At 41.2% G+C, this 15,930-nt stretch overlaps 1 long non-coding RNA gene across 1 annotated transcript; it reads right to left on the reverse strand.

The window, feature by feature from the left end:
* Positions 1-12,276: 12,276 nt before the first annotated feature.
* LOC149918676 (uncharacterized) lies at positions 12,277-15,659 on the reverse strand. Its single transcript, XR_016465635.1, has 3 exons — positions 15,388-15,659; positions 12,701-12,956; positions 12,277-12,592 (listed from the first exon to the last, which is right to left on the reverse strand). It is a non-coding gene; the product is annotated as an uncharacterized LOC149918676 (long non-coding RNA).
* Positions 15,660-15,930: the final 271 nt, after the last annotated feature.

A 15,930-nucleotide genomic window follows, 5' to 3' on the forward strand; every position in this document is an offset into this window, starting at 1 on the left:
AGATGGGGCTTCAGAGACCACTCAGGACAGAAATGGAATCACTTCTGCAAGAGGGTGACTGTGCTGGAAGATGTTGTTCCTGTGTTAGATAAGAAGTCCCAGCTGATTCATATTCCGGTCTCTTGCTTCTGCAACGTTCATGTACTCCCAACCTATGGCTGAATCTGAGGATGTAGTGAGGAGCCTGGTCCTGCTCCTCTGGATTTATTGCTGCAGCAGGATTTCTTCCTCCTGCAGCTGGAGATAAGATTTTATTTTTGCTTCAGGCTCTTCAATCATAAGGCAGGCTTTGTGCTCATCATTGTGTGTCACTCATGTCTGTTGCTTACTCTGTTCTAATAAACAACAAGGGAAAGAGAATGACTTCTAAGCCCATTCCTGTCCCTGTGACCATCTCAAGTTGGTGACTGCCATTAAGGTATACTGAGCTTGTCTATTGAATAGATGAAAGCAACTATTGTAATTTTGTTTTCTTCATTTTCCTGATGTCTGTTTTGAGTGGCAACTGCAATATATATTTTATAAGGCTCACTTCATTTCTGACCACTATTAGAGAAACAGAATAGCAGAGCGTGTGCAGAGAAGGGGAGGAGGAATTTACTGTCAAGGAGTGAAGATGAGAGACTCTCCCAGACCCTCAGCCATGCTGCTGTCAAGCAAGAACCAGATGTATTGCAGGTTCTTTTCAGGAATTCTTCTATAACCCTCAGGGTAGAACATTCCTGTAAGTCGCCTGAGTCACCTAATCCACTGGTGGCATTCTCTTAGTTTTCCAGACACGCCAGAATGAAAAACATATACTATATATCTTTTTCTTCTGATAATTTTTCTTCCTTATGATGCTGCTCGGAAGACTTGGACTTCCAAAGATAGACAGCCCTCAAAACATACCTACAGAGGAGCAAGAATGATACAGCATGAAGCAGAGAAAATGAGGTTTTGACTTAAGGGTAGGGGGGGAATGAAGACACTCCTTTCAATTAAACATGTTTTTCAAGGAATATTTAATGATCTTCTGCTCGGTAAGATACCTTAATCATTTCTGATGCTTGCTAGCAGCAGCAGAAGTGGATCAATGGAGAATAATGCCTTTCAAAGGTGTTCAGGTAAAAAGAAGGAAAAGAAACAGTGATATTACCGTGCTTTGGAAACTTATAATTTTAGGTATAGGAGAAAACAAAAGCAAACATTTCATTTATGAAAAATTAACTAAGAGTCTTTTGTCACCAGTTTTTTTCAGTGAATGGCCATTTCCACAGGGCTGTTCCACACCAGTCACAAAGCTCTGAGGTTCTCAACTATCCACCTTACCTGCTTACAACAGGCCCCTTCTCCCAGTGTGTAAATGCTCAGTGCTCTGTCCTAATTAGCAAATGAGAGTTGGAGCAAAAACTCCCAAGCAATTAAAGTATTATATGAGTGAAAGCCTGGAAAGGACTCTGAAGTGATTCCTCCCCAAACCAGAACCATCTTAATATATATTACAGAGCCAATAAGATGAAAAAGGAAGCATAGGTTTTCACACTGGGGTCACTTCAAGTTTGATTGTTAAGTGTTGAGAATTGCTTAACATAAATACATCTATTCTTCTATAGTTGAAATATATTTTTAAGACTAATTGCAGTGATATATGTAATGTTCTGGTATATTTTCCTTATATGAGTTCATATAACTAAATTAAATTTGGATTTATATTTGATATGTGTATATCTTTTTAAAATAATTGTAAGCACAAGAACTCAGTAATTTCACAACTATTATCTCTGGTGAACACAATATTTCTGATAATAGGATTTAATTTTCTCAAATGCAGTGAATGACTTCCAGCATTCAGTTTGCACTTCTGTTATGTTTAATTCTATAAATGATCGGCTTTTCTCTCAATGTGCACAATATTTTTAATTTTCAAATTAACTCAGATGAATCATATCTTATTGAGCCTCTCTCCTACTAATACAAGTATGTAAAATTTCTGCATGAAGGTTTTTTTGGAGAGATTTTATACATTCTTAGTTGAATATTTGAAATTCTTTTTCTCTTCGCATATACCAAAATGCAGATGTTATAGTACAGTTACTCGTGCATAAAAGACAGCGTGATTTCTACATATATGTAGAAATACTGAATGCTGAAAGGCATGTTGGTCTTCACAGTTATTTTCAGCAACATTTTTTTTATTTATTATCACCCCATAAATCTTGTGATCATTTGCTGATGGAGAGTAGGCAGGAAGCTGGGGAACAGCACACTTTTCTCTTTGTGCTCTGGGGAGTTGCTGGCCAGCTGGATGTTGGCAAATTTGGGGATGAGAGCCAGGCAAAGTCAGTATGAGGCAAGGAAAATGTTCCCTCATCCCCTGCCCCATGTGTGTAACAAAGCGGCCAAGGGAGGATGTACCAGGAGGACAAGCATGAGTGATGGGAGCACTCCAAGCTGACCTCCAAGGTCAGCAACTGAAAGTCCAGTTCTTTGCTAACTTGGTAAGTTTTTGTGACTGATTATGTTGAAGTTTTCACTATTACCATGGTATTTTCAGTCCTTTCTTCTATAGTTTCCATTTAGGAGGTGGCAGGATATTTCCCTGTGGTAGCAGAGGTGACTTGCTCATAGAGCCACTACAAAAGAGATACTTCAACAAGAAAAATTTTGAAACATTGAGTCCCATGTTACACCATCAATTTTACTTATGAGCTTTAATCACTCCTCCAATCCACAATCCACTACTAAATTTCACTGCTATTTGGTTTACTGTTAGAGAACATCCTTAACTTGCTGCTAGAAAAAGCCCTTTGAAGTAAGCAGTCCAAACTTATCCCATCACACTTGAACCATATCGTTGGTGGATCTGAGTAGGGAGCCTGGCTCCTGAGGCTGCCTCTGGCAAGAGCAGAGCAGCAGCAGCTCCTGCACACCTCTGAGCTCAGTGATCTGCAGCTCCATGTCTGCACTGCTTGCATTAAGTAGCCCCCAGGGGCTCAGCACCAAAATCAGTGAAGGCATCAATGAAACTCTTGAATTCATGTAATGGTCTCAAGTTGCACCAGAGGAAGTTTAGATGGGACATTAGGAAGAATTTTTTCATGAGGAAGGTGGCCAAGCATTGAAACATGCTGCCGGGAGAAGTGATGGAGTCCCCATGCCTGGAGGTAATTAAGAGATGTGTGAATGCAGTACTAAGAGACATAATTCAATGATGGGACTCAGTAGGTTAGGCTGATGATTGGACTTGATCATCGTCAAGGTCTTTTCCAGACTGGATGATTCTGTGATTCTGTGGATTTTAACACCTTTGTTTTTGCCATGCAACAGGCCATGATACTACAGATTACTGGAATCCCAGCACTGTACCAGAGCTGGGAGACAGAGTGTATTATGTTGGGCTTAATATACAACTATACTGCCGTGTAGACATGAAATTGCATTTTCTTCACACATTCATGCTTTGAAGTGCTTTTGTCCATTCATAGAATCATTTGAGTTGGAAAGCACCCTTACAGGCCCACCTAGTCCAACTCCCCTGCAATGAACAGGGGCACCTACAGCTAGAGCAGGTTGCTCAGAGCCCTGTCTAGCCTGACCTTGAATGTCTCTGAGGATGGGGCATCCACCACATCTCTGGAGAACCTGTTCCAGTATTTAACCATTCTTATTGTAAATACCTTTTTCTTATATCCAATATAAATCTACCTTTTTTTAGTCTGAAATCATTTCCCTTTCTCCTGTCTCCACAGATCCTGCTAAAGAGTCTGTCTCCTTCTTTCTTGTAGTGTGCCTTTAGAAACTGAAAGGCTACTAAGGTTTGGTAAAGGCAGCTTTTGGGTTCTTTAGTTTGTGAAGACATCCATGCATTCACACTTATAGTCCAGTGAAGGCCAGTAAATTATGGAAGATGAGTACATCTGGATCAGCCTTTTTTAATTTTCTTGGATCATGGCAGGCAGGTTCATACTGCGGGCTTTCTGGAGGCAGCCTACAGAGGTTGGAGGGGGCAGAATATGTTTCAGATGGATATGTTTCGGTTCCTCTTCCCTGTGTTTCACAGTCCCTGTGGGATCCCCCAGGACAGAAAGCTCACTTCAGTAAAGATAGCGAAGAAAAGTACACGTAAGTGATAACATCAACAGCAAAAAGAATTGAGCAGCCCATGGCAACACAAGAAACATCAGTATAAATTTACACTCTTTGGAGCATCCTGATCTGGCAGACATCAGCCATGGCTGTTAAGGAGGGCTAATTCCATAAAAAGCAGCACTGCTTTCTTTCCAGTCTCTCTTGCCCACTGTGTCTACAATGACTGTATTCTTTGGCATGTAGAGTATTGGATGCCTTCACCTTACTCCATAAGTGGTAGAAGTTTGGAGACAGGAGGCTTTATTTCCAAGGATCTGCTGACTTGGATGAGGTGGGCAATCAAGAGCTTACAGAACCCTGTATTTTGTGTGTAATTTCAAATAGAAGTTAATAAGCTGTAGGAAAAAATGCTGTAGAAAATTCCTTCCTTGAAGGAACAAACACATGAATGACCCCTGCCTCTTGGAACCCATCCAGAGCCCAAGGCCCGTATCTCCACCCCAGAGAGGAGCATAACTTTCTGTCATTTCTCCTCCCACATAGTTATTCATCTTCACAGTTTCCTTCCACCAACATGCCACTCCCCGATAGCTTCCCTTCACAGATTCCTGGTATTCCTACAGGCATCTTTCCTTAGCCATGCATCCTCTTTCCATTAAGAGCCAGAGCTGGTACTCATGGACCTCGCTGCAACTGAACCTTAATTTCAGAGTGCTTGTGTACATGATTTAGCAATGTCAGCTGAGTGCAAACTGTGAAAATGGCTTGATACTGCCATGTTTTCCTGCCTGCCCTCTGAGGGAAATAAAAAGCACAGACAAGAGCCAAGCTGGCAGAAGCAGGGTGCACTACCTTCTGCACCAAGAGCATTACCAGGAGAGCACTGGCCCCAGATGTGCTGCATGTCCTGCTGAAGAGCAAGACAAGGCTCTGCTTGATTTTCCAGCTGCAGGGGTGAATTGGCATTTAGCAAAGTTCTCCTCCTGGTTCAGTGGAGTACTCCAAAGCTAGAGAGTGCAGAAGGGGGATAAATACGAAACATCAAGCTGTTATTTTTGACAGGGTCAGTTTCCTGACCACAGTCACACCAAATCCTTTACGGGTGACTGTCACTTTCACAGGGTGAAGGCATTCCTCTCTCCCATACTCTCCCTTCACCTTGTCCCTTCTGCTAAGCATCTGGTGCTAACAGCGAACTGTAAACCACCCTGTCTGCTGGAATTTGGATGCCTTATCCTAGCAACTGGTGCAGAAAATGAGATGGGCACCTTGGAGCTCATAGGCATTCAGGGTCAGCACTCTGCCCGTTGGCTGCCTTTGGGAAGCAGAACCGCAGTCACCTGGTGGGGAAGAGCAGGAGTAATTGCAGGAAATTGACTAATTCATGCACAACGAAGCTAATCATTTACAGTGGACCAACACAGATGTTCTTCTGCAGTGCTGACCAATTTCTTCCAAGGCATGTTTTAAGGCTAACAAGAGAGGAGTGCAGCTCAGTAGCTGGAACAGAAGATGTGGAATGGGTGCATAGATTTCTGCTCCCTACCTCACTCCTTGAACTGCAGCAAGCCTCTGCTGCTCAGGCTGCCCTGTAGTGTCACTGGTCATTGGTGGATATATCGTTATTAAAAGCAGAAAGTCAGGGGGCAGTTCAGTCTGGGGTTTCTGCTCACCAGCAGCTACTGTAGTTCAACATCTTTGTTTCCAATTTTGTCCTAGAGAGAGAGAGAGAGAGAGAGAGAGAGAGACCCAGAGACCTAGCTCTGAGCAGGAATGTGCCCACACAGATCATACCTGCAATCCATCAATCTCTGTCTCTATTACCAGTAGTAAAGATACTGAATGAGTTTGCCTGAAATCTGGGGGATGATTTATTTCTGCCCCACAGCTTTTCAGTTCTGGTTTTTCTGCTACCTCACATCTTCAGGTAAAGAGCTGTAGGTACGGTTCTGTGCTGGTTGCTGCTGGATGGCACAGGGAAGTTTCCTCCTCGCTAATTCCCATTGAATGGTCAGTGTTAAAAAGAATGGCAGTGATGAGCTCGTCAAGAGGAGAGAGCAGAGAACAAAACAGCACTGAGTAAAGCAGGTGCTGACAGTGAATGACAGGGAGACGCTGGAATATAGGAGGAATAAGTTTTGGACACTTACAGAGAGGTGGAAGCTTTGCATCTGGTCTCAGTGTCACATGCTACTATAAGCAGCTGGTTTCTATGTATGAATTTGTGCATGTATGAATCTGCAGTCACCACAAAATAAAACAGTAACAGCATGGGCTTTAATGGGTTTTCAGAATCTCTGTGAGGAAAAACAGTTCCTAAAATCAAGATTCACCTTTGGCCCTTAGAACTGCAATTTCTGAGTTGCACTAGCAAGCACCTGGCACTAACAAGATGATTGCATGGGGGACACTGATATTTAAGTCATAAACAGATACGACATGACAGAGCCTTTCTGCTGGGTGCCTTGCTTATACAACCATGCAAAAACTTCCTGGAGAATAAATTACTCAGCCAATTTCCCCTGTTTTCCTGTTTGTAAATTGCTTCTGAGTAGCTCCTGTTTTCCTTGAATGTGCTTTTAGTAAATATATCAGGCTGTGGACAAGCAGCTTATTGTGAATGCTCAGTTCAAGAGTCAAGTTGGTTTTGTGTATTTTAATTTTATATGAAAGCTATTTCTATTTTCTGGATGGATGAAAGTTAAGTCCCACAGAGTCTGGTTTCTGGTGTGAACACTCATTATTAGAAGTAAACATTGCTTTTCATGGTTTTCATTTAAAATTATTTCTTTGACAAAATAGCTCTGTCCCAGGGAGCTTGGTGATCCCAGCTGAAAGGCAGTGCAAGTTGTGGTAAGCAGGAGATGCAACTCCCAGAGGGAGGCCAGAAATATCTGCTTAATACCAAATGTGTCTGTTAAACTTTGGGGATACTTTGCTTGGTATAGTTGCATCCAAAGCCTGAATAACACCAGCTTGGCACAGACCAAAGGCTGGATATGAATTGCACATGAATGTGTGTGGAGAGAGGACAGGTGTGTGGTGATTCAGATAGAGATGGCTAACCAGATCTTCTCCATTCACAGATTACTCAGGAGAGAATAAGTTGTGAGTGCTGCAACAGTGGCCTTTGCTGACATTGTTCATTCAGTGCAGCACCCTTGGCAACACAGACCACAGCTAGTGCCAGGTCCTGTACCTAACGGCTGTGTGCTTTCCTGTGATGCACCTGCTCTGTTTTAAATGGAGATCCCTCCTGATGGTGCAGTCTGGGAAGTTTTGGACTTTAAACCAGTTAAATAGGGTAGGATGTGCTTTTTGATTTTGCTTGCATGAGAGTAGGTATACCTGTTGCTGTTGGATTTAAATTGATCTTCAGCTTCAGACTTTGACCAAAATTACCCAGCACTACTGGTGATATTTTGACTGTAAGCATCTGAAATGTTGATATCTTTGATGTCTTGTATAACTGTTAGAGAAAAACATTTTTTTTTAAATTCTTGAAAAAGGTACAAGTTCTAACTATTTCTAATGTAGCTATTCCCATTATTCTTACGTGCTGCAACAAATGTTCAAGAATAGTTTAACGAGAGTACAAGAAGACTGTTCCTTTGAATAAAAACTGAAGACTGGCTTTATTGCTTTTCATTACGCCACTCAGCTGCATTCCACAAACACTTGTGTTTACCAGAGTGCTTGTAAAAAGAAGAAATGTTGTAAACATGCAAGTGAATGTACATTTATACAAAAACTTTCGCCCACAGAACATTAAAGTAGCTGCCTTAAAATGTCTCTTTTGATTAGGGGGAAATCTGGTGAGGGAGTAGAAATACTGTATAACACTGATCGTTAGTGGTAAAAAAATCTAAATAACTCCATTGACTTTGGTGTACTTATTCTGGATTTATAGACATATGCTGAAACCAGACCCATGCTTTTATTTTTACAGGCTTTTATTTTTTATTTTTTTAATCTCAAATGGCTTTCAGAGGAAATCACTTGAGTCAAAGTCTGTTCTGTTTGTTTGTTCTGTGCTTCATAAAATTGTTAAGAATGTTTTAGTCTATGTCTGATCGTGGAATTGAAGATAATGTAATAGTACAGCTTAGTAAAATCACATAGGAGAAAATTATGTATATGATAAGGCTGGGAAAATGCTATTTTATTTATGCAGATACCTAATTTTCAGTGAAGTCTGGCAGGAAAACAGCAGGTATAGGCCGCTGCACTGTGTGGATTTTCCTTATCTGCACCCTTAGAGCAAGTTGCTGCACTTCCTCTGGGCATCCTGCACCAGAGACCTCAGCACACCCAACAGCCAATGGCTTCTGGATCATGTCACTTCTGTCAGCTATATGGAAAGCAGGACCTGCAGGACACCTCAGCATTGCTGGCTTATTAAAAAAATTGAGAACTGTTTTCAAAGAGTCATAGAAATATTTGAGTTGGAAGGGATTTAGTCTAACTCCTCTGCAATGATCAGTGATACCTACAGCTGGATCAGGTTGTTCAGAGTACCTCCAGCCTGATATTGAACGTATCCAGGAATGGAACTTACACTTCCTCTCTGGGCAATGTGTTCCATTGTTTTGCTAGATTTATTGTTTAAAACTTCTTGTATCCAGTCTAAATCTCCCCTTTTTCAGTTGAAACCATTTCTACCTGTACTATCAAGCAGACCCTCTGAAAGAGTCCCCTTCTTTTTTACAGCCCCTCTTCAAATACTGAAAAGCCTCTATCAGGTCTCTCAGAGCTTTTTCTTCCCAGGCTGAACAGCCCCAGCTCTCTCAGCCTGTCCTCATAGGAGAGGTGTTCCATCCCTTGGATCATTTCTGTGGCCCTCCTTTGGATGCACTCCAACAGATTCACATCTCTCCTGTACTGAGAACTCCACATCTGGACGCAGTACTCCAGGTGAGGCCGCACTAGCACAGAGTAGAGGGGCAGGATCACCTCCCTCACCCTGCTGTCCACACTTCTTTTGATGCAGCCCAGGAAACAGTTGGCTTTCTGGGCTGAGGGCACATTGCTGGCTCATGTCCAGCTTCCCATCCACCAGTATTCTCTTTTTGGCAGGACTCTGGCTCTATCCTTACAACCCCCGCCTGTACAGGGTGCAGAGGTTGGCCAGACCCATGTGCCAAACATTGCACTTGGATTGACTGAACCTCATGAGGTTCACCTGGGCCCACTGTTCAAACCTGTCCAGGTCTCCCTGAATGGCATCCCTTCCCTCAGGCATGTGAACTGTCTCACACAGCTTGGTGTCATTCTTAGAGTTGCAGGAGGTTATTTCAGGAGGGATACTTCTCCCCCAGTCCCCACCTCCCAACACATCCACTCAAGCATTATCTGAAGAGATGTCACCAGAGAAGACTGAGTCAAAAAAAGTTGTTGAATACCTCAGGCGTCTCCTTGTCCATTGTTACCAGCCTGTCTGTGTTGCTGACTAAGGGAAGTACACCTTCATGGATTTTGTAGGCCCTAAGATACAAAACAGAGGACAAATCTCTGCCAACTGTAGCTCTTGCACGTGGACAAGGACCTACCCCAAGAGAGCGGGGAGCCACAGAAATTAGTGAACTTGTCTGATAACCAGTCATCCTTGTGCCAAAAGTCAAAAAAATTCTGGGAAAACAAACTCAGGCTGCCAGTGACTGACCTGGCTTTGATGGTATTCCCTCAACTTACCCAGAGTCCTGGGGAACAGAGGATTCTTGGAAATGGGAGTGCAGGCCAGGAATCCTTAAGAGGAAGGCATACCCTTTGTTGCTTTTTTTATCCAAGCAGAATTTTCTATCAAATGTGGGTATGTGAATTTGAATCAAAGTATTCTGTTAAGAGTTCTAAAGGACAATATACCCTTCTCCTTCCCCCCAAATTTACTTAATCTTATCTATGACCACAAATCAAATTATTAATGCTAAGTCACTTCTCCTTAACAAATTTTGCTGTGCCTCTTTGTGACGCTAACACATCATAATAGGGATAAGGTGATACGTAGCAGATTCACAGATTCTGTCATGAGAGATTTTTGACAGGCTTTATATTACATTCAGGAAAGCAGCATGTGAGCCTCACTGCAGAAAGCAGATTTTCTTCAGGTAACATATAACAGATTCCAGAATTCTCCATGAGAACAGAGAGCATTTGGCCCTGAAGAGTACAGAATTTCCACAACTGTTAAATTTATTTAATTTTATAGGAAGGATGTTTGCCCACAGGCTCAGGTATAACAATTAACTCAGACCTGCTTTGTGAGTGGAAGAGAACTGCTAAAGCCTGAAGAGGAACTGTGGCAGGAAATCTGAACACTGGGAGCAGAAGGGTTGCTCAAACCAGTTGTCTTTTGAAGACTGCATCACATGCCCAAGCTGCTGCTGTCCAGTTGTTACTCTCCAATCCATGAAGATACCAAGTCTGGAGCTTACCTTCTACATTTAATGTGTATGCACCTTCAAGGGAGATAATGAAGGACAAAGTCTCTCATCCTTCGATCAGTAGCTGGAGTAATTCACTGCACTTTGTTTCCTATCTGTCCACAAGAAGAACAGTCCAGCATGAGTTGGGCCTAAATTATCTACTTCATTTCCTGCACTGTTCGCTGACCTTGCTTTTGAAAAGATGATAATTATTGAGATTCACTAACCATAGCAAGAGAAAGCTAGAAATAGGACTCGGTAATAATTCCTTTCCAGAACTTACACACTTTCGATCCCTTTATCAAAGCATTTGCAATTCTCATTTCAAAGTCATGGAAATAAAACTAATATGGAGTAAAAATAATGATATATATTTAATCAAAAGTTAGAAAAAGCAGTGAATAGCCACGGGCAATGACATTTTTGATTACCTGACTGCACTAGAACAAACAATTCACAAAACAAAGTTCCCACCCCAGAGATTCTATATTCCCAAATGAAAATTGAAGCAATCAAAAATGGGTCAGTGAATAGTGCATTATTTAATTACTTTCAAGACTTTTTAAGTAAAATCCTGTATCATGTGACTGTATCTATACATTATTTAGTGGCCAGAACATGCAGTCAGGTGATTAAGTAAAGAAACCTACTCTTAACCTCAAACCATTAATAGCTGGTTGAGCTGAACTGTGGAATTGAATTGGAGGAACTGAATTGTGAGGGCTGGTTGTGCTTCAGTGAGTTGAACACAAAACCCTCTCTGCAGTTATTAACTCAGATAAGTCAGTTCACTCTGGCTGCATTTCTGTCATTTCTTCTCATTCACATATGTGCTCTATCTACTGCATTTTAGGCACATCTAACTCAAGTATTAAATTTGAAAATACAAATAGTCATACAGACGAAAAACAGTCAATTGATCTTTGTAAATGAACTATTCTGCCTGGCCATAGATTTTGTAAAAACTCATCAGCAGCGTGGTATAATATGGAACAGGATCTAAAGTAAATTATGCATATGACAAATTAAGTATAGCTCGTCTAGCTGGAAACAATGCTCACTGGAACTGTCCTAACTGTATCACCACGGTATTTGTCCATGTGTATCACCTCAACAGGAACTGAGACCATGCTGAGAAGTCTGAGCAAACAGCAGAAGCAAGCAGCAAGTCTCACTAAAGCAGCAGAAAATGCTACTGATGAGAGAAAATAAATGATTTTCTGTCTTGCTGGTAGTCAGCTACTCCTGACAGAAATCCTGATGGAACCAAAGCTTTTTTAAATTGTCTATAGACAGAGAAAGATACTTCTCAGATTCTCTCACAGTAATCTGCATGGAAGGAACAACAGCAATTGGTATAAGACTCTTTCTGTACAATAAAAACATTAACTTGAGCAGAAGTTGACATTCACATCACTGCAGTACTTTTTGCAAGCTAGGTATGAGAATGCATGAGAGTGACCAGCACCTCTAGGAAGAGCAGACGCTAGCTATATTTGGCCCCACATTCTGTATGCCAGGAGAAATACTTTAGAATCAAGAGCTATTGTTCTGTTCCTGCTCCTCCTCTGTGTTCAATGCTTTGATTTCCTAATTGAGTTAGGAAGGCCACATCTGCCAGCTAAGATGTGTTTTTTCATCTTTGAATGTGCTATCTACTCCTTTTTAATACTATCTTGAACTATTCTTGCTATCAATGGGAATTTTTTTTTTTTTTTTTTTTTTTTTTTTTTTTTTTTTGCTAAGTATGGAAGCAAAGCTGAGAGTTTCAGGAAAAGATAGAAAGAGAATGAAAGAAAAAGAAAGAAAGCAAGAAACTACGTGTATGTATTTGTACCAGTTATTTGCAATATTCTAACCTAAAAGGAGAGAAAAATAAATGGAAGAAACGTCTGGTTTAATCTAGGCTCCCCACTTACATCATAGCAAGGTTAATCAAAAGATCTCAGTAGGGACTCCCTTCACAGTCTGCTTCTGTTACCATTTTAGGGTTACTCTGCAGGAGCTTTGCTGTGTTTTTCATCTCTTCTCAGAGGCAGCAGTTTTCTTCTATCGCTGTATACAGTACCACTTAATAGATTGAGGATGTAAAGAATTTCCTGGCATGTAAACAGAATAATATAGTGAAGATAATAGATTTTGACTTTTAATACATTTCCACTAAACATTCTGCATCTCAGTTCTTACAGCATTTTTATTTTACTCACAGTTTACTGTCTGATAATTCCCAATGGACTCCTTTTCCGTTTCTTATCTCCTTTATCTTTTACTTTTCTTTTGACCCTTCACTTCCCTTTGACTCTTTTGTCTTTCTCTTCTATGCCATCATTTTCTTCTGCTTCTAATTCCTTTCATTCCACTCTCCTGTATTAGTTTTTGCCTCCATTTCTTTCTTTATGTTGTCCTCTTCCTTGCCCTCACATCCTTCATTTTCTAGAAAATTGCCACACTGGCAAGAAATTACTGTGGAAAGATCAGAGATATGCATCCTTTGGGGACAGAGGAATTTATCAGCAATCAGGTCTATGTACAAAAGCCAGTTTCTGTTTTAGAAAACGCTAAAGCACCAGGAGAGAATTATTTGAAGACTGCAGCTTGAAGTCAGTTTAGCAGTCAAGGTGACAGGCTCCTCTTTGGCTATATTGTAGGCTGGCTCTGTGACCTTCAGTAAATTACCTAGCCTTCATGTGCCAGGATGAGCAATTTATCTACCTGTTAAAATTACCATAACAATATTTCTGTCTTAGGAGTGCTGCAAAGTTTAATTAAGCTTGGTAAGCATTCAAACATTCCTCATTTAGTATAATTATCATCATTATGTATTAACCCACAATTACATTTTTTGAGGCAGTAAATGCTTTAACTACTCCCTTTCAGTCTTAAACATGACAGCATACTTCCACTACATTTAGCCAATAATTAAATTGTTTTGGAATATATATTAATTATGGCTGGAATTACAGTGATTGGCTGAAATTCTTAAAGGATCTCCTACCACAAAAGCCCTGACCAAATACACAGCTGCTGAACCCACCCAGCTCGGCTCAGAGCAGAGGAGCTGAGGGGAGGCCTGATGGCGGCTGCAGCTCCTCACAGGGAGCGGAGGGGCAGCGCTGAGCTCTGCTCTGTGTGACAGCGACAGGGCCCGAGGGAACGGCATGGAGCTGCGTCAGGGGAGGGGCGGGTGGGGGTCAGGGACAGGGGCTGCACCACAGGGCGGTGGGCATGGAACGGGCTGCACAGGGCAGTGGGCACAGCATCAAGCCTGACAGAGTTCTTGATTGTTTGCTGCCAAGGAGCTCAGTGACTCCCTGTGAACAAGGCTGTTCTTTGGCAAACTTCACTCATTAAAACACTCCAAAATATCTTCATGTGTCAGCATCCGTGGCCTAGCACCACACCTCCATCTTGTGCTTGCCGGAGAATGCACAGAGGTAGAGGTTCATCCCAAGAGGAAGATATCAGAGCTGGAACTACCAGGTCTGGCTGGGCATTGCCTTTGTGAGTCAAATGCATTCTTTGACTTCGTGGGAGAGTCAGGGGAGTAGAAATGCTTTGGAATTAGGCTTGCTATCAGCTCTCTGCCTTGTATAAGCACCTATTTGACGTAATTCGGTTATATAAATCAGAGAGAGCAAGATTTCAACACAGCTTTGCACAAGGATTTTGCACAAATGAAATCCAGGTAATTCATTTTATCAGAAGTGGATAAGCCTCTTTTGATTTCTTCTTGCTAAAAATGTAGGCTAACATTTTGTTCATAACTCTGAACCACTCCCTTCAAGATATTTCCAAGTTACTTTTTCCCTCAAAGACATGGATAAAATCTCATTTCTGAGGCTCTCAGCTGACTTGGCTTTCATATGAATTCCTCCCCCCTGAAAAGGGAAGCTAAAACCTACTTCTCCCATGCATCTCAAAGTGAAACTCAGTACCTTTTTGTCTGACTGTTTATCATTTCTTGCAAATACTCAAATCCATTTCCTTTGGAAAAGGTTTGTCTTTGTATGACAGGCATACAAATAGGTTTTATTATAGTATTCTATTCATTGGTGCAGCTTAGCCTGGAGATAAAAAGGAATTCATTTTCTAGATTTTCCCTGAACGACAGCTCTGCATTATCAGAGTTCTTAACTCAAGAATAATAGGGAGAAAAAAAAAGAAGAAGAAGAAGAAGAAAAAAAAAAAGAAATAGGAACTGATATATTGTATCTGACTTCGTCTTAGTGACCGAGAGCCCGAGCTTCCCCCTGGTGAATTGAATCAAAGTAGAATCAAGAGTACGAGATTAGGCAGAAAAGTGCCAAGTTATCTGAATTTCAGTAATGGTAACTGAAAGTAAGACAGTGCAATCTTTTCAATATTAATGGCGAACTCTGCTCAGTTACCCATGATGTTGTATATAACCTTAAGGTCAGAAGAATTGTATTTTCTTTTCCTTTTTTTCCTTGACAGTCTTTGACATGTATATCTAGGTTTCTTTCCTAAAAAAAAAAAAAAAAAAAAAAAAAAGGAGAAAAGAAAAAAAGAAAAGAAAAAAAGAAAAGAAAAAAAACTATACTGTTCTACTAAGCCCCTTCTGACCTGGTAAAGCTAAGCAGCCTATTGTGACTGTGAAGAGTCAGTGGATAATCATCTCTGTTTTTGTCTTGCAGGTTTTTTTCTGCTGAAACTCAAAGGAAACCAGTTCAGGAGTCTCTCCGGGCACATTGTTTGCTGCAACTACTCTTGCCACCTTGGCCATTTCCTGTCAATGTGTAAGTTGGTTTTGTAGAGCTATTACATAATGCTGTACAACCAGTGCCAGAGGGTCAAAAGTACATATGACCCTAAATCTTACTTCATGCAAAGCATAGAAGAGGGTCCTCTGATCCCAGCTGATGACTGCTTTTACCTGTAGTAGCTGTGATGGCTTGTCACACCCACCAGTGGGTATTCCTACCACACGAAACTTGCGTCCACTTTCAAAACTCCTCCTTGAAGCAGGCTGTCCATGGCTCAAAACAGTTTTGCAAGTTGTGCTGATGGTATGTATTCCAGTAGTATAATTTGTGGCATAAAGAGAGATTTAGATGTGCCAGTGACTGCAAGGGTTCTGCTGATTAGAAGAAAAGACAGAGGATGGGCTGAAAACTTCACATGTTCTACCAAAGTCAATGTAAATATATTTAGGGACAGAATAGCAAAAATAAATAAATAAATAAATAAATAAAAACAGAGAAGATTCACATGGCCTGCCTCCATTACACTTCTCATTTTCAAGATCTGAGCTGCTGAAATGAGGACACTCCTGTTAACAGACATTACATAGTCCATGGCCCAGACTGGATGTTCCTCCAGGCATGGGCATCCTGCATGGTTATGCAGACTAGACAGGTCACACAGTTCTCAAAACGAAGGCTCTATCTTGTCTTATGCAACCACTATGTGCTTACTT

This window comes from Phasianus colchicus, chromosome 3 (genome assembly GCF_987193195.1).
Source record: "Phasianus colchicus chromosome 3, bPhaCol1.hap1.1, whole genome shotgun sequence".
In the NCBI taxonomy this organism is placed as follows: Eukaryota; Metazoa; Chordata; class Aves; order Galliformes; family Phasianidae; genus Phasianus; species Phasianus colchicus.